Raw genomic sequence first — 22,020 nt, forward strand, 5'->3', positions numbered from 1 at the left:
GCAGTTGCTGCGTCATATGGTAATTGCATGTTCAATTTTATAAGAAAGTGTCAACTGTTTTCCAGAGTGACTGTAATCTTTAATATGTGTGTGTGTGTGTGTGTTTACTGTGAAATGATCAGCTACTTAACATCCATCACCACGCAGTAATTTTTTTCTTGTGATGAGAACTTTTAAGATTTACTCTCAGCAACTTTCAAATAGACAACAAAGTATTATTAACAATAGTCACCATGCTGTACATTGCATCCCCATGATTTATTTATTTTATAACCGGTGTTTGTACCTTTGACCACCCTCACCCAGTTTTGCCACCCCCACCTCTGAAAACCACCAATCTTTCTCTCTGTTTTCTTATTTATGAGTTTGATTTTTCTTTTTTAGCTTTTTAGATTCCACATATAAGTGAGATCATACAGTATTTGTTTTTCTGTCTGATTTATTCACTTAGCATAAATGTGCTTCAGTCATGTTGTTACAAATGGCAAGATTACCTTTTTTAATGGCTGAATAACATTCTTTTGTGTGTGTGTGTGTGTGTGTGTGTGTGTGTGTGTGTATACACACATATATCTGGCTGTTCAGTTTTCCCACTTATTGAAGAATGGTCCATTTCCAATTGTATATTCTTGGCTCCTTTGTTGTAAATTAATTGTGTGAGTTTATTTCTGGGCTCTTTATTCTGTTCCATTGTTCTGTGTGTCTGTTTTAATGCCAATATCATACTATTTTGATTATAATATCTTTGTATATAGTTTGAAATCAGGGAATGTGATTCCCTAGCTTTGTCCTTTCTCAAGATTGCTTTGGCTGCTCAGGGTCTTCTGTGGTTCCATACAAATTTTAGGATTGTTCTATTATTGTGGAAAATGCCATTGGAACGTTGATCAGGATTGCATTGAATCTATAGGTTGCTTTGTGTAGTATGGACATTTTGGCAATATTAATTCTTCCAATCCATGAACATGGAATATCTTTCCATATATTTGTGTCTTTTTCAGTTTCTTTCATCAATGGCTTATAGTTTTCAGTGTACAGGTCTTTCACCTCTTTGGTTAAATTTATTCCTAGATATTTTATTCTTTTTGATGCAATTGTAAATGGGATTGTTTCTTTAATTTATCTTTCTGATAGTTTGTTATTGGTGTACAGAAATGCAACTGATTTTTGTACAATTATCCCTTGGTATCCTCAGGCATCTGGTTCCAGGACCCCTGTAAATACCCAAATCCACGGATGCTGAAGTCCCTTATATAAAATGGCACAGTATTTGCATATAACCTACACACTTTCTCCTATATACTTTAAATAATTTCTAGATTACTTATAATACTTAATACAATGTAAATGTTATGTAAATAGTTGCTGGCATGCAGCAAATTTGCATTTTGCTTTTTGAAAATTTCTGGAATTTTTTAATGAATGGTTTCAGTCTGCAGTTGGTTGAGTCCACAGATGCAGAACCCAAGGATATGGACAGAGGGTCAACTGTTCAATGATTTTGTGTTCTGGAACTTTACTGAATTTGTTTATTAGTTCCAATAGTTTTTTGTGGAATCTTTAGGGTTTTCTATATGTAATATCATGTCATCTGCAAATAGTGACAGTTTTACTTCTTTCTTTCTGATTAGGATGCCTTCCCCCCACCACCACAATTGCTCTGGCTAGGACTTTCAATGTTATTTTGAATAAAACTGGTGAGAGTGGGCATCCTTGTCTTATTCCTGATCTTAGAGAAAAAGCTCTAAGATTTTCACCACTGAGTATGATGTAAGCTGTAGGTTTGTTATATATGGGCTTTATCATGTTGAGGTACATTCCCTCTATACCAAGTGTGTTGAGAGATTTTATCATAAATCGATGTTGAAAATTTTCAAATGCTTTTTCTGCATCTATTGAGATAATCATATCATTTTTTATTCTTCATTTTGTTAATGTGATGAATCACACTGATTGACTGGCAGATGTTGAACCATGCTGCATCCTTGGAATAAATCCCACTTGATGATCGTATATGATCCTTTTAATGTATTGCTAAATTCAGTTTGCTAATATTTTGTTGAGGATTTTTGCATCTATGTTCATCAACAGGGCTATTGGCTTGTAATTTTGTTTTCTTGTGGCATTCTTTTCTGGTTTTGGTAACAGGGTAATGTTGGTCTTGTAAAATGTGTATGGAAATGTTCCCTCCTCTTCTATTTTTTTGGAAGAGTTTGAGAAGGATTGGTATTCTTTAAATGTTTTGTAGAATTCACCAGTGAAGTCATCTTGTCCTGGATTTTTGTTTGTTGTGTAATCTCTATATTTGGAGTGTTTAATACATTCACACTTCATGTAACTGATATGGTGGAAGTTATGTTTTCCACTTTGCTATTTATTTTCTATATGCCTCATGTCTCTTTTATTCTTCTTTCTTTACTATTTTTCAAAATAAAATTCTATACTGTACCATTTTAATTCAAGTGTTGATTTTTAAACAATTTTTGTTATTTTCTTAGTGGCTGGTTGCTCTGTGGATTACAATATGCATCTTAATTTATACCACAATCCACTTCATGTTAATTCTAACTTAATTTCAATAAAATGTAGAAACTTTATTCCATCCTAACTTCATTTCTGTCCTCCTCCTTTGTGCTATTGTCAGTATATTACATTCATATATGTTATAAGCCAAATGGTAGTGTTACAGTTATTGTTTTATATCCCATAGATTTTAGCTCTTAAATATTTCCTGAATCCATTCACACCTCTGTATCCATTCACATCACCACTACTACCATTTCTTTCTCTCAACTGGTCTCACCACATCTATTCTCATTCCAGCCAGGTGGATCTAATTAAAATGCAAATCTGGTTAAAGTGTTCCCATCTTAAAACCTTCTCATTACCACCCATGGTGGTTTTCAAACCCAGTTGCAAATTTTTTGATACATCTCTCATGACCCCTCCCTTGAATCTAGGTGGGCTTGTGACTACTTCAAACAATATATATGGCAGAAGTAATGCCTTGTGTTTTAAAGGCTAGGTCTTAAAAGGCCATTGGCCTTTTTCCTGGGAACACTCTTTCTTAAGTCTTGAGCAGCCATATAAGCTGACTATGCTGGAAAAGACATTGGTAGTCACCCTGGCTGACAGTCTCACATGACATTATTAGTTTCAAATATCTGAAGCAGAAGACATTAAAGTATACTGAAGATAGAGTTTTAAAATACTTTAAAAATTCTATTCCAGGGCTTCCCTGGTGGCGCAGTGGTTAAGAATCCACCTGCCAATGCAGGGGACAGGGGTTCGATCCCTGGTCTGGGAAGATCCCCCATGCCACGGAGCAACTAATCCCGTGCGCCACAACTACTGAGCCTGTGCTCTAGAGCCTGCGAGCCACAACTACTGAAGCCCGCGTGCCTAGAGCCTGTGCTCCAAAACAAGAGAAGCCACCGCAATGAGAAGCCCGTGCACTGCAATGAGATGTGGCCCCACTCTCCGCAACCAGGGAAAAGCCTGCGCGCAGCAACGAAGACCCAACGCAGCCAAAAAAAAAAAATTCTATTCCAATGGATGAGCAAAACTAAGACCTTAGGTCAGAAAGATCAATCAAAACATTAAAATAGTCCTTTCTATAAGAGAAAAACACCTCTTAGAGAAGATCAAGTGTCTTTGCCTGAGGCCTCTGGAAAAATCTATTAAAGAGCAAGTGGATATCACTCTATTCAGCCTTGCTCTACTGAACAAATATCTTTTTTGACATTTATTTTTCCCAGCTTTATTGACATATAATTGACATATAACATTGTATAAGTTTAACATATAACATTGTATAATTGACATATAACATTGTATAACATGATGACTTGATATATATAAATATTGTGGTATTATTACCATGCTAAAGTCAGTTAACACATCCATCACCTCACATAGTTAATTTATGTGCGTGGAGAGAACTTTTAAGATCTACTCTCTTAGCAACTTTCAATCACACAATAAAGTATTGTTAAGTATAATCACCATGCTATAAATTAGATCCCCAGAATTTATTCATCTTATAATGGAAAGTTTGCACCCTCTTACTATCTTCACATATTCCATCTCCCTTCCCCAAACCCCTCCAATCCTGGTAACCACAATCTGCTTTTTAGTTTTTTGGGGGTTTTTTAGATTTTTTTTTTTTTTAGATTCCACATATAAATGCTGTCATACAGTATTTGTCTTTCTGTGTGACTTACTTCATTAAGCATAATGCCCTCAAGGTCCATCCATATTGTCTTTTTAAAAATATTTATTTATTTATTTTTGGCTGTGTTAGGTCTTTGTTGCTGCGCGTGGGCTTTCTCTAGTTGCGGCTAGCAGGGGCTACTCTTTATTGTGGTGCACAGGTTATTCATTGTGGTGGCTTCTCTTGTTGTGGAGCATGGGCTCTAGGTGTAGGGGATTCAGTAGTTGTTGCTTACTGGTTCTAGAGGGCAGGCTCAGTAGTTGTGGTGCAAGGGCTTAGTTGCTCCATGGCATGTGGTATCTTCCTGGCCCAGGGCTTGAACCCATGTCCCCTGTATTGGCAGGTGGATTCTTAACCACTGTGCCACCAGGGAAGCCCCATGTTGTCTTAAATGGTAGAATTTCCTTCTTTTTTATGGCTGAATTGTACAATTCTATTGTACATATATACCACAACTTCTTTATCCATTTATCTGTTGACAGACACTTAGGTTAGTGCTGCAATGAACATGAGGATGCAGCTATCTCTTCAAGATAGTGATCTCATTTCCTTCAGATATATACCTCAGAGGGAGATTGCTGGATCATATGGTAGCTCTATTTTTTATTTATTTATTTTTTTTGCAGTATGCGGGCCTGTCACTGCCGCGGCCTCTCCCGTTGCAGAGCACAGGCTCCGGATACACAGGCTCAGCGGCCACGGCTCACGGGCCCAGCCGCTCCGCGGCATGCGGGATCCTCCCGGACCCAGGGCACGAACCCGCGTCCCCTGCATCGGCAGGCGGACTCCCAACAACTGCACCACCAGGGAAGCTCTATTTTTAATTTTTAAAGGAAGCTTCATGTGGTTTTCCATAGTGGCTGTACCAATTTACATTCCCAGCAACAGTGTACAAGAGTTCTCTTTTCTCCACATCCTTGTCAACATTTGTAATCTCTTGTCTTTTTGATTATAGACATTCTAACAGGTGTGGGGTGATATCTCATGGTTTTTTTGTTTTGTTTTGTTTTTAACTTGAAGGTTAAGTTTCAGATTAATTTAAAGAAGTAGTGATAGAACCATAATTTCAGTGAAAATCAACACAATTTATATCTTAAAAAAACAGTTCAGAAACACCAAGTCAGGCAAGCATGTAAAATTCAGAATATTAAAAAATGCAAGTGTGGTTGCCCAAACAGATATATCCCTCAGAAGAAGGTGGATTTGAAGATGCTGAACAGAACCAAAGAAATTAGAAGCTGAAAGGGAGGCTTCTCTGAATAAGCAGACCAATTCTCTCATTTTATAAATGAGGTAAGTGGGCAGACATTAACTGCTGAAGCTCATTCATCTAGATTAGGGATGCACATAGATCTAATTTCCAGTGCTATTTGCAACTACATATATCTAAATGAGTTAGATAGTTATTAAGGAGATAACTATCCAGAACACATTAAGCCCACTGATTTAACCAAAACATGTCAAGATTAATATACATAGTGGAGGGTGAAATTGTTACTACAGTACAGCAGCACATCTCACATGTATAAAAGATTAAACAGGGCTTCCCTGGTGGCGCAGTGGTTGAGAGTCTGCCTGCCGATGCAGGGGACGTGGGTTCGTGCCCCGGTCCGGGAGGAAAAAGATTAAACGGAAAGAATCAAAGATTTTAATGTTCACCTTTGATAAACACAATCAAGTTTCCATCCAGTTTTCTGATGTAAAGCAAAATGTACTTGCTTAAAAAAAATGTGCATTCTTCAGCTTTCTTCTACACTTTTTTGGCCATCTTTCGAAACTGAGCACTGAGTATTTGTAATGTAAACAATGTGATATGTATATTTTAATTGCATGTTTTAGGAATAAACAAAATCTAAATTTCAGTAACACACAGTGTATTTATAAAATGAAAATCTCTCTCAAAATATGCTTTTTACTGGGAAAAATAAATAAAACAGACAAATGGCTCTACACAAAGTAAAAATTAACTTTGGTAGATTTCAGTGTAGGACAGTCAAAAACAAGCATATTTGCCCTTATGTCCCCCACCACACCCCCAGAGCTGCTCATCTTCTGAGTTAAGATTTTTAAAATATTTTAAATTGAGATAATTATGTTGACATTTTTTCTCATTCCACATCACCTTCAGTCAAGCTCTGAGCATTTATAATTAATTCTCTAATTGTTGGAAGCTTAGTCAAAAGCATCTGGAACACTGGTTGTTGAATTGTTAGCCCTAACACTTGCAATAACTGCTATGACTGTCCACACACAGCAACTGCATTTGTCAGGTAGTCTATACCCTTCTCAATATTCACCCTGGGCTAGTAACTCTTCACCAAGCCATAGTTATTGGAAAAAGAAATTCTGAATAGCTTCAGCATCTTTAAGGTCAGGTAACTTGGAAAGCCAACTCTCTCTTTGCCAAGCTTTTGTTTCTTTCTTCATTCTCACAGCCTGTTCTTGAATTTGGGGTCACTCTGTCTCGAGGTCAAAGTAAATGTAGTACCTGATGAAAAGTGTTCCACCCAAGATGGTGCTGTTCTGGCCCACCATATTCTCTCCACGGAGGAGTGGGGTGGGTGGCAGTGGGGCCCCAAAAAAGCAATTGGCCCAGAACCTTCAGCAGATAGCTCCCCTCAGATCTGCTGCCCACTGTGAGGGACATGGAGAAAAACCTTATCGTGGTTTTGATTTGCATTTCCCTGATGATTAGTGATGTCAACCACATTTTCATGTACTTTCTGGCCAAGATATCTGTGTGTCTTCTTTGGAAAAAATGTCTATTCAGATCCTCTGCCCGTTTTTAAATCAGATTTAGGTTTTTTTAGTTTGATGTAGACCCACTTGTTGATTTTTGCTTTTGTTGTCATACCCAAAACATTCATTCCCAAGACTAATAACAAGGAGCTTTCCCATTTCCTTCTAGGGGTTTTATGGTTTCATGTTTTGTATTTAAATCTTTAATGTAATATTTTATGAGTGGTGTAAGGGAAGGGTCTGGTTTCATTCTTTTGCGTGTGAATATCCAGTTTTCCCAACACCATTTATTGAAGAGACTATCATTTCCCCATTGTATATTCCTGGCTCCTTTATTTCTGGGCTCTTGAATCTGTTCCATTGGTCTATGTGTCATCTTTTATGCTAATATCATACTGCTTTTTTAAAATTACAACAGCTTTGTAGTATAGTTTGAAATCAGTAATTATAGTGCCTCCAGCTTTGTTCTTTCTAAAGATTACTTTGGCTATTTGTTCTTTCTCAAGATTACTTTGGCTACATACAAATTTTAGGATTGTTTGTCCTACCATTGTGAAAAATGGCTTAGAATTTTGATGGAGATTGCATCAAATTTGTAGATTGCTTTAGGTAGTATGGAGATATTAACAATATTAATTCTTCTGATCCATGAGTATGGGATAGCTTTCCATTTGTTTTTGTTTTCTTCAGTTTCTTTCATCTAAGTCTTATAGTTTTCATTGTGCAGATGTCAATTCATTTGTAAAATTTGTTCCTAACTACTTTATTGTTTTTGATGCTATTGTGAATGGGACTTTTTTTCAGATAGTATGTTGCTATTGTATAGAAATACAACTAAATTTATGCATTGATTTTATATCCTGCAACTTTACTGAATTTGTTGTTAGTTTTTTTGGGGGGTGGAGTCTTTGGGGTTTTCTATATTAAGATCATGTCATTTGCAAAGACAGTTTTACTTCTTCCTTTCCAATATGGATGTCTGTTCTTTTTTTGTCTTTTCTGATTGCTCTAGCTAGGACTTTCAGTACAGTGTTCAATAGGAGTGGTGAGAGTGGGCACACTTGTGCTCTTTCTGACCTTAGAAGAAAAGCTGTCAACCTTTTATCATTGGATAACGTTTGCTGTGGGTTTGGGCTTGTCATATATGGCTTTTGTTGTCTTGAGGTTCATTCTTCCTATACCCAATTTTTTGAGCTTTTAAAAAAAATTTTATGAAAAGATGTTGAATTTTCTCAAGCTCTTTTTCTGTGCCTATTGAAATGATCATATGACTTTATCTTTTATTCTATTTATATATCACATTGATTTGTATATGTTGAAACATCCTTTCGTCACAGGGATAAATCCCACTTGATCATGGTGAATGATCCTTTTAATGTGCTGCTGAATTTGGTTTGCTGGTATCTTGTTGAAATTTTTTGCATCTATATTTATCAGGGATATTGACCTCTAGTTTTCTTTTCTAGTAGTATCCTTATTTGGCTTTGGTATCAGGATGTTGGCCTTGTAAAATAAGGAAGTGTTGGAAGTGTTCTCTCCTCTTTGATATTTTGGTAGAGTTTGTGAAGCATTGGTGTTAATTCTTTAAGTGTTTGATAAAATTCACCAGTTATCTGGTCCTGGGCTTTTCTTCATTGGTAGAGTTTTGATTTCTGATTCAATATCCTTCTAGTACTTGGCCTATTCAGACTTTCTATTTCTTTCTGATTCAGTCTTGGTAAGTTGTATATTTCTAAGAATATTTCCGTTTTTTTCTAGGTTGCCCGGTTTGTTGACAAATAATTTTTCAGAGTAGACTCTTATGATTTTTTGTATTTCTGTGGTATCAGTTGTAATGTCTCCTTTTTCATTTATATCTGATTTGGGTCTCCTCTCTTTTTTCCTTGGTTAGTCTAGCTAGGCGTTTGTCAGTTTTGTTTATCTTTTCAAAGAAAAAACTATGGTTAATATTTTCTATTGTTTTTCTGTTCTCTATTTCATTTACTTATACTCTAATCTTTATTATTTCCTCTCTTCTGCTAACCTTGAGCTTAATTTCTTATTTTTTTCCAGTTCTTTGAGATGTTTTGTTGTTTTCTTGAGATTTTTTTCTCCCCTCGATGTGTATGTTTATAGCTATAAACTTTCCTCTAGAAGCGCTTTTGCTGTAACCCATAAGTTTTGGTAGTGTTTCCATTTTATTTATCTCAAGATGTTTTTTGATTTCTCTTTTGATTTCTTCTTTAATCCACTGGCTGTTCAGGAGCGTGTTGGAACAAATATATTTCAGCTTTGTTTGCTCCAACACTTTCACAGAACTTCTGTGAAGATTAAGTGAAATAATGACTAAATGTACAAAATGCCAAATGGGAACTTTTGTAATCATCATCATCACTCACTATACCCATCAAAATTAAACTAAGCTTGGGTCAGTTCAATGACAGGTATTTCAGAAGATATTGGAACAGTCAGGAGTGATGCACAGAGACAGAACATCTGGAGGTTTTGTTGTTGTTGTTTCCTATTAGGGTCCCTGTCCTAGTCATCCTGTGTCCCTATTCCTTACAGCAATGTGTAATACATACTGAACCCTCAATAACAGTGTCAAATGAGTAAACAACTGAATGAGTTCCCTGGGAAGGATTGAATCACTCTAGCATTCTGGGTAGTTTCTTGGGAGCCCACTTACTTTGATGAGAGTTAAGTAGTCTGGGGCTTCCCTGGTGGTGCAGTGGTTGAGAGTCCGCCTGCCGATGCAGGAGACATGGGTTCATGCCCCGGTCCGGAAAGATCCCACATGCCGCGGAGCAGCTAGTCCCGTGAGCCATGGCAGCTGAGCCTGCGTGTACGGAGCCTGTGCTCCGCAACGGGAGGGGCCACAACAGTGACAGTCCCGCGTAACGCAAAAAAAAAAAAAAAAAAAGAGTTTAGGAGTCTGGTGGAGATTTATGTTTGCAGGGCTATTCAGTTGGTTTTGCAACCTGTTGGCCTCCGTGGAATGATTATGAAAGTGTTTGTCTTTCTGGGATTGGGGAATTGACTTTTTTCTCCTCCAAAGATTATATATATATATTTCCCCCCTGGGGTCCCCATACTTCCTAGGCAATGCAATGGGTTGAAGTCAGTTTCTCCCTAGTCCCCTGCTTTAGTATGGGAATAATCTAATTTTTCCTTGAATAGCTGTTGTTGTTCACTTTCCGCCACAAAATTATGAGAGCTTCTCAGTGCTACACCAAGAATAAGGGTCATAACACTCATTGAGAACACTGGACCCACATCCAACTGAAAGATGAAGTATATTCATTCATTCAGTATTCAAGGAAATGGCATCTGAGAACCTAATTGAAACTAATTTTTAAAAAAATTATAATAAATTAGCTGAATTTTGGTCACTTGAAAACTCTGAGGGAAAGAATATTTCTTTTCTTAACTGCAGGAAAGTAGATTCTAAATCTATTTAGACAAAAGGTTTTTTTATTCTTATATAATTACAAAGCAATAGGCATACAACAGAAAATCCACAAGAAATTTTGGTATGTAATTATCTTTGCTGATATCCTAAACTCACAGTTTTGAAACCAGCAATTGGCCAGACTTAGAACTCCCCTAAGTAGACTTTTCACAGCTTGCCACACTGGTAGAAAAGCCAGATGAGAAAATGGAAGATTCAAGTACTCTTACATGACAGAAGAGGACAATGCTTTCTTCTAGAATCACTATGGTCAGAAAAAAAAATAGATGAGCATACTTTATATGTTATTACCACTCTTCCTTTTAATACTCTTTTTATGTACTATATACATTTAATATGAAATCATGACTGATGCCAAACACAGGTAAGAACAATGAAAATTTAGAAGTACAACTTTGTAGTGTCTTGATATTACTGCTCAAGAATTTTGGTATGCAGATATTTAAAAATGTCCATTTTCACAAAATTCCATTTATTTATTTATTTATTTTAGTAAAGGTTCTAACAGAACCTAGCAATGCTCTGCATTGGGCCTAACATTGAAAATCACTGTCTAGCTTCTGTCATCTAGTGGTCAGTGTACTTTAGAACACAATGACTCTAATGATCATTATGCTCTTTCTAAGACAAGTAATAGCTTCAAAAAAGAAAATGGTCATGACTGTTAAAGCAACTTTAAATGTATAACCCATAAACAAAACCAAAATAGCTAATATACCAAAGTACTTTAATACATCTAATGCATGTTAATATTTTGTAATACGTTTATCTTTACACATTCACATTCTTGAGCATTCTAAATGACTCAATTTAGTGAAGTTAATCTCACACAGAGTTGAAAAGAAACAATTCATACTTAAGTACGAAGGGTCTAATAACCTTCACATCACTCATCCCGGTCCCCCAAATATCATGGGGTTTTTCATAACGTTTTTTTCAAGTTATGTTCCTTTAATGTAAGCCTTTTTATTCTTCTTACCCCCAAATGACCAAAATATAAAATCAAGTTATTGGAACTAAAATGGTAACAATCAGTATTAGATATCCATGTATTTCAGTATTCCAAAGACCTAAATGTGCAATGATTCCCAGCTGGCACATGAGGCCATGTGAGAGTCATTGCAGAGAAGGTCATAGCTCAGGCCACAGCAGTGGAGCTGCACTGCTAATCGGAGGAATTGTGAGATAGATTTCTGGGCCCAACATCAAGGAAGATCAGGCAAACACATAAAAATTAAAAATAAAAAGAAAGGAGGAAAAAGAAGCTTTCAAACACAAGCAAGCCAGAAAGAGACAAGGAGATCTAGTCAAGAGGCTCACTCCCTCTGCCTTAAAGAACTGAGAAAGAAAAAAAAAGCATAAAAAGAATAAAATCCAAACTCCATAGTTTTGTATGAGAAACAATATAGGGTATTGTCTCTCAGAGCCAGAATACAAGGATTTAGGTAGGACTCAAGGGAGGAAGTGGGTTGGCTCCTCTTACCATCACACGTACCAACATTAACCCATCTTTGCAACTCTGAGAGCTGCCAGGGGGAGATAAGTGGATAATGCTGCCACAAGGTGACACAACTATGATTCCATTGCACTGGTGAAAGTGGTGTGTTAAAGTCCCCTACTATGAATGTGTTACTGTTGATTTCCCCTTTTATGGCTGTTAGTATTTGCCTTATATATTGAGGTGCTCCTGTGTTGGGTGCATAAATATTTACAATTGTTATAGCTTCTTCTTTGATCAATCCCTTGATCATTATGTAGTGTCCTTCTTTGTCTTTTGTAATAGTCTTTATTTTAAAGTCTATTTTGTCTGACCTGAGAATTGCAACGCCAGGTTTCTTTTGGTTTCCATTTGCATGGAATATTTTTTCCATCCCCTCACTTTCAGTCTGTATCTGTCTCTAGTTCTGAAGTGGGTCTCTTGTAGACAGCATATATATGGGTCTTGCTTTTGTATCCATTCAGCCAATCTGCCTTTTGGTGGGAGCATTTAATCCATTTACTTTTAAGGTAATTATCGATATGTATGTTCCTATTCCCATTTTCTTAATTGTTTTGGGTTTGTTATTGTAGGTCTTTTCCTTCTCTTGTGTTTCTTGCCTAGAGAAGTTCCTTTAGCATTTGTTGTAAAGCTGGTTTGGTGGTGCTGAACTCTCTCAGCTTTTGCTTGTCTGTAAAGGTTTTAATTTCTCCATCAAATCTGAATGATATCCTTGCTGGGTAGAGTAATCTTGGTTGTAGGTTTTTCTCCTTCATCACTTTAAATATGTCCTGCCAGTCCCTTCTGGCTTGCAGAGTTTCTGCTGAAAGATCAGCTGTTAACCTGATGGGGATTCCCTTGTCTGTTTGTTATTTTTCCCTTGCTGCTTTTAATATGTTTACTTTGTATTTAATTTTTGACAGTTTGTTTAATATGTGTCTTGGCGTATTTCTCCTTGTACTTATCCTGTATGGGACTCTCTGTGCTTCCTGAACTTCATTAACTATTTCCTTTCCCATATTAGGGAAGTTTTCAACTATAATCTCTTCAAATATTTTCTCAGTCCCTTTCTTTTTCTCTTCTTCTTCTGGAACCCCTATAATTCGAATGTTGGTGCGTTTAATGTTGTCCCAGAGGTCTCTGAGACTGTCCTCAGTTCTTTTCATTCTTTTTTCTTTATTCTGCTCTGCAGTAGTTACTTCCACTATTTTATCTTCCAGGTCACTTATCCATTCTTCTGCCTCAGTTATTCTGCTATTGATCCCATCTAGAGTATTTTAAATTTCATTTATTGTGTTGTTCATCGTTGCTTGTTTCCTCTTTAGTTCTTCTAGGTCCTTGTTAAATGTTTCTTGCATTTTCTCTATTCTATTTCCAAGATTTTGGATCATCTTTACTATCATTATTCTGAATTCTTTTTCAGGTAGACTGCCTATTTCCTCTTTATTTTTTAAGTCTGGTGCATCTTTATCTTGCTCCTTCATCTGCTGTGTGTTTTTCTGTCTTCTCATTTTGCTTATCTTACTGTGTTTGGAGTCTCCTTTTTGCACGCTGCAGGTTTGTAGTTCCAATTGTTTTTGGTGTCTGTCCCCAGTGGCTAAAGTTGGTTTAGTGTGTTGTGTAGGCTTCCTGTTGGAGGGGACTAGTGCCTGTGTTCTGGTGGATGAGGCTGGATCTTGTCTTTCTGGTGGGCAGGTCCACGTCTGGTGGTGTGTTTTGGGGTGTCTGTGGACTTATTATGATTTTAGACAGCCTCTCTGCTAATGGGTGGGGTTTTGTTCCTGTCTTCCTAGTTGTTTGGCGTAGGGTGTCCAGCACTATAGCTTGCTGGTCGTTGAGTGAAGCTGGGTGTGTTGGTGTTGAGATGGAGAGCTCTGGGAGATTTTTGCCATCTGATATTACGTGGAGCTGGGAGGTCTCTTGTGGACCAGTGTCCTGAAGTTGGCTCTCACACCTCAGAGGCACAGCAAGCCTCTGCCTGCAGCACCAAGAGCCTTTCATCCACACGACTCAGAATAAAAGGGAGAGAAATTAGAAAGGAAGAAAGAAAGAGAATAAAATAAAGTAAGGTAAAATAAAGTTATTAATATGGAAAAATAATTATTAAGAAAAAATTTTAAGTAATAAAAACAAAAACAATGGACGGATAGAACCCTAGGACAAATGGTGAAAGCAAAGCTATACAGACAAAATCTCACACAGAAGCATACACATACTCACAAAAAGAGGAAAAGGGGAAAAAAATCATAAATCTTGCTCTCAAAGTCCACCTCCTCAATTTGGGATGATTTGTTGTCTATTCAGGTATTCCACAGATGCAGGGTACATCAAGTTGATTGTGGAGATTTAATCTGCTGCTCCTGAGGCTGCTGGGAGAGATTTCCCTTTCTTTTCTTTGTTCGCACAGCTCCTGGGACTCAGCTTTGGATTTGGCCCTGCCTCTGCATGTAGGTCACCAGAGGGCGTCTGTTCTTCGCTCAGACAGGACGGGGTTAAAGGAGCCACTGATTAGGGGGCTCTGGCTCACTCAGGCTTGGGGGAGGGAGGGGTACAGAGTGCGGGGCGAGCCTGCCGTGGCAGAGGCCAGCATGACGTTGCACCAGCCTGAGGTGCGCCGTGCGTTCTCCCAGGGAAGTTGTTCCTGGATCCCGGGACCCTAGCAGTGGTGGGCTGCACAGGATCCCTGGAAGGGAGGTGTGGAGAGTGACTTGTGCTGCAAGTGGCACAGCAGCCTTAGCGTCTCATGCCCGTCTCTGGGGTCCGTGCTGTTAGCCGTGGTTCGCACGGGTCTCTGGAGCTCCTTTAAGCAGCGCTCTTAATCCCCTCTCCTTGCACACCAGGAAACAAAGAGGGAAGTAAAAGTCTCTTGCCTCTTCGGCAGGTCCAGACTTTTTCCCGGACTCCCTCCCGGCTAGTCGTGGTGCACTAACCCCTTCAGGCTCTGTTCATGCCGCCATTCCTCTCCCTGCACTCGGACCTACGCCTGAGCCTCAGCTCCCAGTCCTGCCTGCCCCGGGGTATGAGCAGAGAAGCCTTTCGGGCTGGTGAGTGCTGGTCGGCACCGATCCTCTGTGCGGAAATCTCTCCATTTTGCCCTCTGCACCCCTGTTGCTGCGCTCTCCTCCGCGGCTCTGAAGCTCCCCCCTCTCCGCCACCTGCAGTCTACACGCTTGAAGGGGCTTCCTAGTGTGTGGAAACATTTCCTCCTTCACGGCTCCCTCCCACTGGTGCAGGTCCCGTCCCTATTCTTTTATCTGTTTATTCTTTTTTCTTTTGCCCTACCCAGGTACATGGGGAGTTTCTTGCCTTTGGGGAGGTCTGAGGTCTTCTGCCAGCGTTCAGTACGTGTTCTGTAGGAGTTGTTCCACGTGTAGATGTATTTCTGATGTATCTGTGGGGAGGAAGATGATCTCCGCGTCTTACCCTTCCGCCATCGTCCCCCTCTCCCCTCTATTGCACTGGAAGATGAGACTGCCACTTGGCTTCCTCATGTCACTGAGGCAGGAGACAAATGGGTTGTACTGACAATGGGGAAAGGAGAGCTATGTCTGGAACCCAGGGGATTCTCTGAGGTGTCTCATAGTACTCCATGCTTAGTAGAAAGGTTAGTAGAAAATTACAGCTACCAAGAAAAATGGCACGACTGCTGAGGATGCAGATCCTTCCGCGATGAAGATCTTGGTCACCGGTCAGGTAGAAAACCCCAACGAGATGAAGTGCTAGTGAAGGCCAAAGAAATATGGAATGGGTAAAAGCAGAAGTTATAAATACTAGCTAAGGCCATGTGACCAGTCACAGAAAAGAGGACAGAGCAGCTAAATATATCATCTCCTTCCTTTTGCTGGTATGTGTTTATATATAGAGAGTAAGCATTTTCTTTTCTTTCCTCCTTATTTTATACAAGTTTTATTGGAGGTTAATTATACCTTTTTGTAAGAGAATTTTCAAATGGTACTATGATTGATTTGGGGGGAGTAATCTACATAGTCCAGTGACAGATAACTGACTGCTAAGACTTTGTGTCTCTGATTTTGTGGAGAGGGTGGGTGCATCAATTGCAAATAAGATAGTTACACGCCATTAAATAGAAAAATGGAGTTGGTTGGTGGCCACATAGGAGCTCACACAGGTGTAGCAGGTATGTTGATGGTGCCAGTGGTTCAATTATTGTCTCTCAGTTCCAACTTGTCCTTTAGCTGGCATACCCATTCTGCTTTTGCCAGCTGGCTGTTAGCTCTGCCAATAAAGGATGCTAGAAGGAAACTGCAAACTGAAGAGGAAGAGTGAGTGACTGACTACTCCTTCTTATGTTCTCATTTCTCACACCCACATTCCAACAATTTCTTTACCCTGACAGTGGTGGTTCCTTCCCATAGCAGCTGCTAAACCCAGTTTGCAGTTTTCCCAACACAAGCAGAACCCCAGGTACACTGTGCCAGCTCCATACACCACCCCCACAGACCTTACCTCCAGGCCTAGAAACACCACCATTGACCATTTGGCAATCCCTGTTCAGAAATCTGAGATCAAACCACACAGGGACCCTTCCCTAAGATTCTATGTTTTAATAATTCAAACTTGTACTCTTTGTTCCCTCAGCCTGGGGAAACTACAGTTGTTACCCTCATGATACTTGAAACAGCAGTTCTCAAACCGTGGTGCCAGGATCAGCAACATCAGCATCTCCTGGGAACTGGTTAGAAATGCAGATTCCCATGCACCACCCAACCTACTGAGTCAGTGGCTCAGATGGTGTGAGCAGGAATCTGTTTAGCACTCCAGCTGACCCTGATGCATGCTGAAATTTGGGAATCACTTCCCACTGCCTCAGAGTTCTCATTTCACTCTTTTGGTTGCCTAGTTAACAGTATAGTTAACTATTCGTTATATTAAACTCTCTGTTTAAATAACTGGTGTGTGATACCCTAATACTGTAGCATTCTAACAAATGTTTAAAGTAGTTATCAACACTAATCCTTCTTAAACTCTTCCAAAAAATAGAAGAAAAGGGAACATTTCCCAACTCATTTATATGAGGCCACCATTACCAAAGCCAGCCAGAGACGTCACAAGACCTATATTTCTTATGAATATAGATGCAAAAATCCTTAAAAAGAAAAAAATTTCATTGAATCCAGCAACATATTAAAGGGTTTGTGTAACATGACCAAGTGGGAATTATCCCAGTAATGCAAGGGTAGATCAACATGTGAAAATCAACCAATGCAATACACTACAAAATAGAATGAGGGAAACCACCCCCACAATCATCTCAATGCAGAAAAAGCATGTGACAGAATCCAACATCGTTTTATTATAAAACAAACAACAAAAACAACACTCAACAAACTAGGAATAGAGGGGAACTTCCCACAACATGGGAAGAAATGGACAAATTCTTAGAAAAGCACAACTTCCCGAGACTGAACCAGGAAGAAATAGAAAATATAAACAGACGAATCATAAGCAGTGAAATTGAAACTGTGATTAAAAATCTTCCAACAAACAAAAGCCCAGGACCAGATGGCTTCACAGGCAAATTCTATCAAACATTTAGAGAAGAGCTAACACCTATCCTTCTCAAATTCATCCAAAATATAGCAGTGGGAGGAACACTCCCAAACTCATTCGACAAGGCCACCATCACCCTGATACCAAAACCAGACAAAGATGTCACAAAGAAAGAAAACTACAGGCCAGTATCACTGATGAACACAGATGCAAAATTCCTCAACAAAATACTAGCAAACAGAATCTAGCAGCACATTTAAAGGACCATACACCATGATTCAGTGGGGTTTATCCTAAGAATGCAAGGATTCTTCAATATACGCAAATTAATCAATGTGATAAACCATTTTAACAAATTGAGACAGAAAAACCATACGATCATCTCAATAGATGCAGAAAAAACTTTCAACAAAATTCAACACCTATTTATGATAAAAACCCTCCAGAAAGTAGGCATAGAGGGAACTTACCTCAACATAATAAAGGCCATACATTACAAACCAACAGCCAACATCGTTCTCAATGGTGCAATATTGAAACCATTTCCTCTAAGATCAGGAACAAGACAAGGTTGTCCACTCTCACCACTCTAATTCAAAATAGTTTTGGAAGTTTTAGCCACAGCAATCAGAGAAGAAAAAGAAATAAAAGGAATACAAATCAGAAAAGGAGAAGTAAAGTTGTGGTTGTTTGCAGATGACATGATACCATACATAGAGAGTCCTAAAGATGCTACCAGAAATCTACTAGAGGTAATCAATGAATTTGGTAAAGTAGCAGGATACAAAATTAATGCACAGAAATCTCCTGCATTCCTATACACTAATGATGGAAAATCTGAAAGAGAAATTAAGGAAACACTCCCATTTACCAATGCAACAAAAAGAATAAAATACCTAGGAATAAACCTACCTAAAGAGACAAAAGACCTGTATGCAGAAAACTATATGACACTGATGAAAGAAATTAAAGATGATACAAATAGATGGAGAGATATACCACGTTTCTTGGATCGGAAGAATCAACATTGTGAAAATGACTCTACTACCCAAAGCAATCCACAGATTGAATGCAATCCCTATCAAACTACCAATGGTATTTTTCATAGAACTAGAAGAAAAAAATTCACAATTTGTATGGAAACACAAAAGACCCCGAATAGTCAAAGCAGTAATGAGGAAAAAAAATGGAACTGGAGGAATCAGACTCCCTGACTTCAGACTATACTACAAAGCTACAGTAATCAAGACAATGTGGTACTGGCACAAAAACAGAAATATAGATCAATGGAACAGGATAGAAAGACCAGAGAGAAACCCACGCACCTCTGTTCAACTAATCTATGACAAAGGAGGCAAGGATATACAGTGGAGAAAATAAAGTCTCTTCAATAAGTAGTGCTGGGAAAACTGGCCAGGTATATGTAAAAGAATGAAATTAGAACACTCCCTAACACCATATACAAAAATAAACTCAAAATGGATTAGAGACCTAAGTGTAAGACCAGACACTATAAACCTCTTAGAGGAAAACATAAGAAGAACATTCTGACATACATCACAGCAAGATCTTGTTTGATCCACTTTCTAGAGTAATGGAAATAAAATAAAAAATAAACAAATGGGACCTAATGAAACTTGAAATCTTTTGCAAAGCAAAGGAAACTACAAACAAGACGAAAAGACAATCCTCAGACTGGGAGAAAATATTTACTAACGAATCAACTGACAAAGGATTAATCTCCAAAATTTTCAAGCAGCTCATACAGCTCAATATCAAAAAAACAAACAACACAATCCAAAAATGGGCAGACCTAAATAGACATTTCTCTGAAGAAGACATACAGATGGCCAAGAAGCACATGAAAAGCTGCTCAATATCCTTAATCATTAGAGAAATGCAAATCAAAACTACAATGAGGTATCACCTCCTCACACTTAGTTAGAATGGGCATCATCAGAAAATCTACAAACAACGAATGCTGGAGAGGGTGTGGAGAAAAGGGAACCCTCTTGCACTGTTGGTGGGAATGTAAATTGATACAGCCACTATGGAGAACAGTATGGAGGTTCCTTGAAAAACAAAAAATAGAATTACTATATGAGCCAGCAATCCCACTACTGGGCATAAACCCAGAGAAAACCATAATTCAAAAAGACATATGCACCCCAATATTCATTGTAGCACTATTTACAATAGCCAGGTCATGGCAGTGACCTAAGTTTCCATCGACAGACGATGTGGCACATATATACAATGGAATATTACTCGGCTATAAAAAGAAACGAAATTGAGTGAGGTGGATGGACCTAGTCTGTCATACAGAGTGAAGTAAGTCAGAAAGAGAAAAACAAATACCGTATGCTAACAGATATATATGGAATCTAAAAAAAAAAAAAGTTCTTAAGAACCTAGGGGCAGGACAGGAATAAAGACGCAGACGTAGAGAATGGACTTGAGGACACAGGGAGGGGTAAGGGTAAGTTGGGACGAAGTGAGAGAGTGGCATGGACTTATATATACTACCAAATGTAAAATAGCTAGTGGGAAGCAGCTACATAGCACAGGGAGATCAGCTCAGTGCTTTGTGTCCACCTAGAGGGGTGGGATAGGGAGGGTGGGATAAGGAGGGTGGGAGGGAGGGAGACGCAAGAGGGAGGAGATATGGGGATATATGTATATGTATAGCTGATTCACTTTGTTATAAAGCAGAAACTAACACACCATTGTAAAGCAATTATACTCCAATAAAGATTTTTTTTTTAAAAAAAGACAACCACAAATGGTACAGGGCACTGGATAACTACATGAAAAAGGATAAATTAGGACTTCTATCTCACACCATATACAAAAAATTACCCAAATGGATTAAAGACCTAAATGTAAGAGATACAACTATATAACACTTAGAAGGGAAAAATAGTTGTAAACCTTCATGACCTTGGATTAGTCAATGGTTTCTCAAATATGCCACCAAAAGCAAAACTGACAAAAGAAAAAAATAAATAAACTGGACTTTATCAAAATCTGTGCATGAGAGGACACTATCAAGAAAGTAAAAAGAAAAACCACAGAATGAGAGAAAGTATTTATAAACAGTATATCTGATAAGAGTCTACATCCAGAATATATAAAGATCACTTACAAGCCAACAACAAAAGATAATCCATTTTAAAAATGGGCAAAGGATTTGAATACACATTTCTGCAAAGAGAATATTCAAATGGCCAGCAAGCACACAAAAAGATTTTGGAGTTAGATAGTACAGATGGCTAAACAATATTATGACTATACTAAAAAACACTGAATTGTACTTTTAAAGTGGTTAAAATGGTAACTTTTAAGATGTGTGAAAAAAGAAAACAAATGGATAAATTCATTACTTTGGATTTGATAACAGATTCTTAGATATGACACCATACAAAACACCAAAAAGAAAAAAAGCTGATAAATCGGACCTAATTAACACAAACTTTTGTGCATCAAAGGACACCATAAAGAAACAGAAAAGCCAACCCACAGAATGGGAGAAAATATTTGCAAATCATACATCTGGTAAGAGTCTGGTGTCCAGAATATATAAAGAACTCTTACAACTCAACGAGAACAAACATCTTGATTCAAAAATAGGCAAAGGACTTGAATAGACATTTCTCCAAAGAAAAGATATAAATGGCAAATAAGCACAAAAAGATGCTCAACATCATCATCATAAGGGAAATGCAAATCAAAACCACAGTGAGATACCACTCTAAACTCACTAGGATGTCTATAAACAACAACAAAACAGAAAATAATAAATGTTGGCAAGGATACAGAGAAATTGAAGCCCTCTTACATTACTGATGGGAATGTAAAATGTGCAGCTCTATGTCAGTTGCTCAGATGGCTAATCATAGTTACTACATGACCTAGCAACTCTACTCCCTGACATACACCTAGGAGGACATGTTCACACAAAAACTTAGACAAGAATGTTTATAGCAGCATTATTCATAATAACCTAAAAGTGAAAACAATCTAAATGCCAACTGACATTTGATTGATACATTATCAATTAACTAAATAAAGAAAATGTGGTATATGCCACACAATGGAATATTCAGCCTTAAAAAGGAATAAAAATTGACACATGCTACAACATAGATGAACCTTGAAAACATGCTATGTGAAAGAAGCCAGACACAAAAGGTCACATACTGTATGATTCCATTTATATGAAATGTCCAAAATAGGCAAATCTATAGACATAAAGTATATTACTGGTTTCCAGGGGATGGGGATAGGGGGAATTGGTAGTGATTGCTAATGGGTATGGGGTTTCTCTTTTGGGATGATGGAAATGTTCTGGAATTAGATAGTGCTAATAGCTGTACAACCTTGTGAATAAACTAAAAACCACTGAATTGTACACTTTGGAATGGTTAAAATGGTTAATTTTATCTCAATTTTAAAAACCTACCTAATTTTAAAAAATGACATTTGTTATACTGGGTAAAGAAACTACAATTAAAAAAAAGAAACGAAACTACAATTTTGATAAGCAGTGGTAAAGAACAAAGACTCCATGAGAGCATCTTTTAAAAATTGTGGCAAAATATACCTAACATAAAATGGATCATTTAAACC

General features: G+C 38.0%; 1 pseudogene; it reads right to left on the reverse strand.

Annotated features, from left to right (window-relative positions):
- Positions 1-6,321: 6,321 nt before the first annotated feature.
- Positions 6,322-6,748, reverse strand: LOC137227113 (mitochondrial import receptor subunit TOM20 homolog; annotated as a pseudogene).
- Between the last annotated feature and the right edge of the window lie 15,272 nt (positions 6,749-22,020).

The sequence above is a fragment of the Pseudorca crassidens genome, chromosome 7 (genome assembly GCF_039906515.1).
Source record: "Pseudorca crassidens isolate mPseCra1 chromosome 7, mPseCra1.hap1, whole genome shotgun sequence".
In the NCBI taxonomy this organism is placed as follows: Eukaryota; Metazoa; Chordata; class Mammalia; order Artiodactyla; family Delphinidae; genus Pseudorca; species Pseudorca crassidens.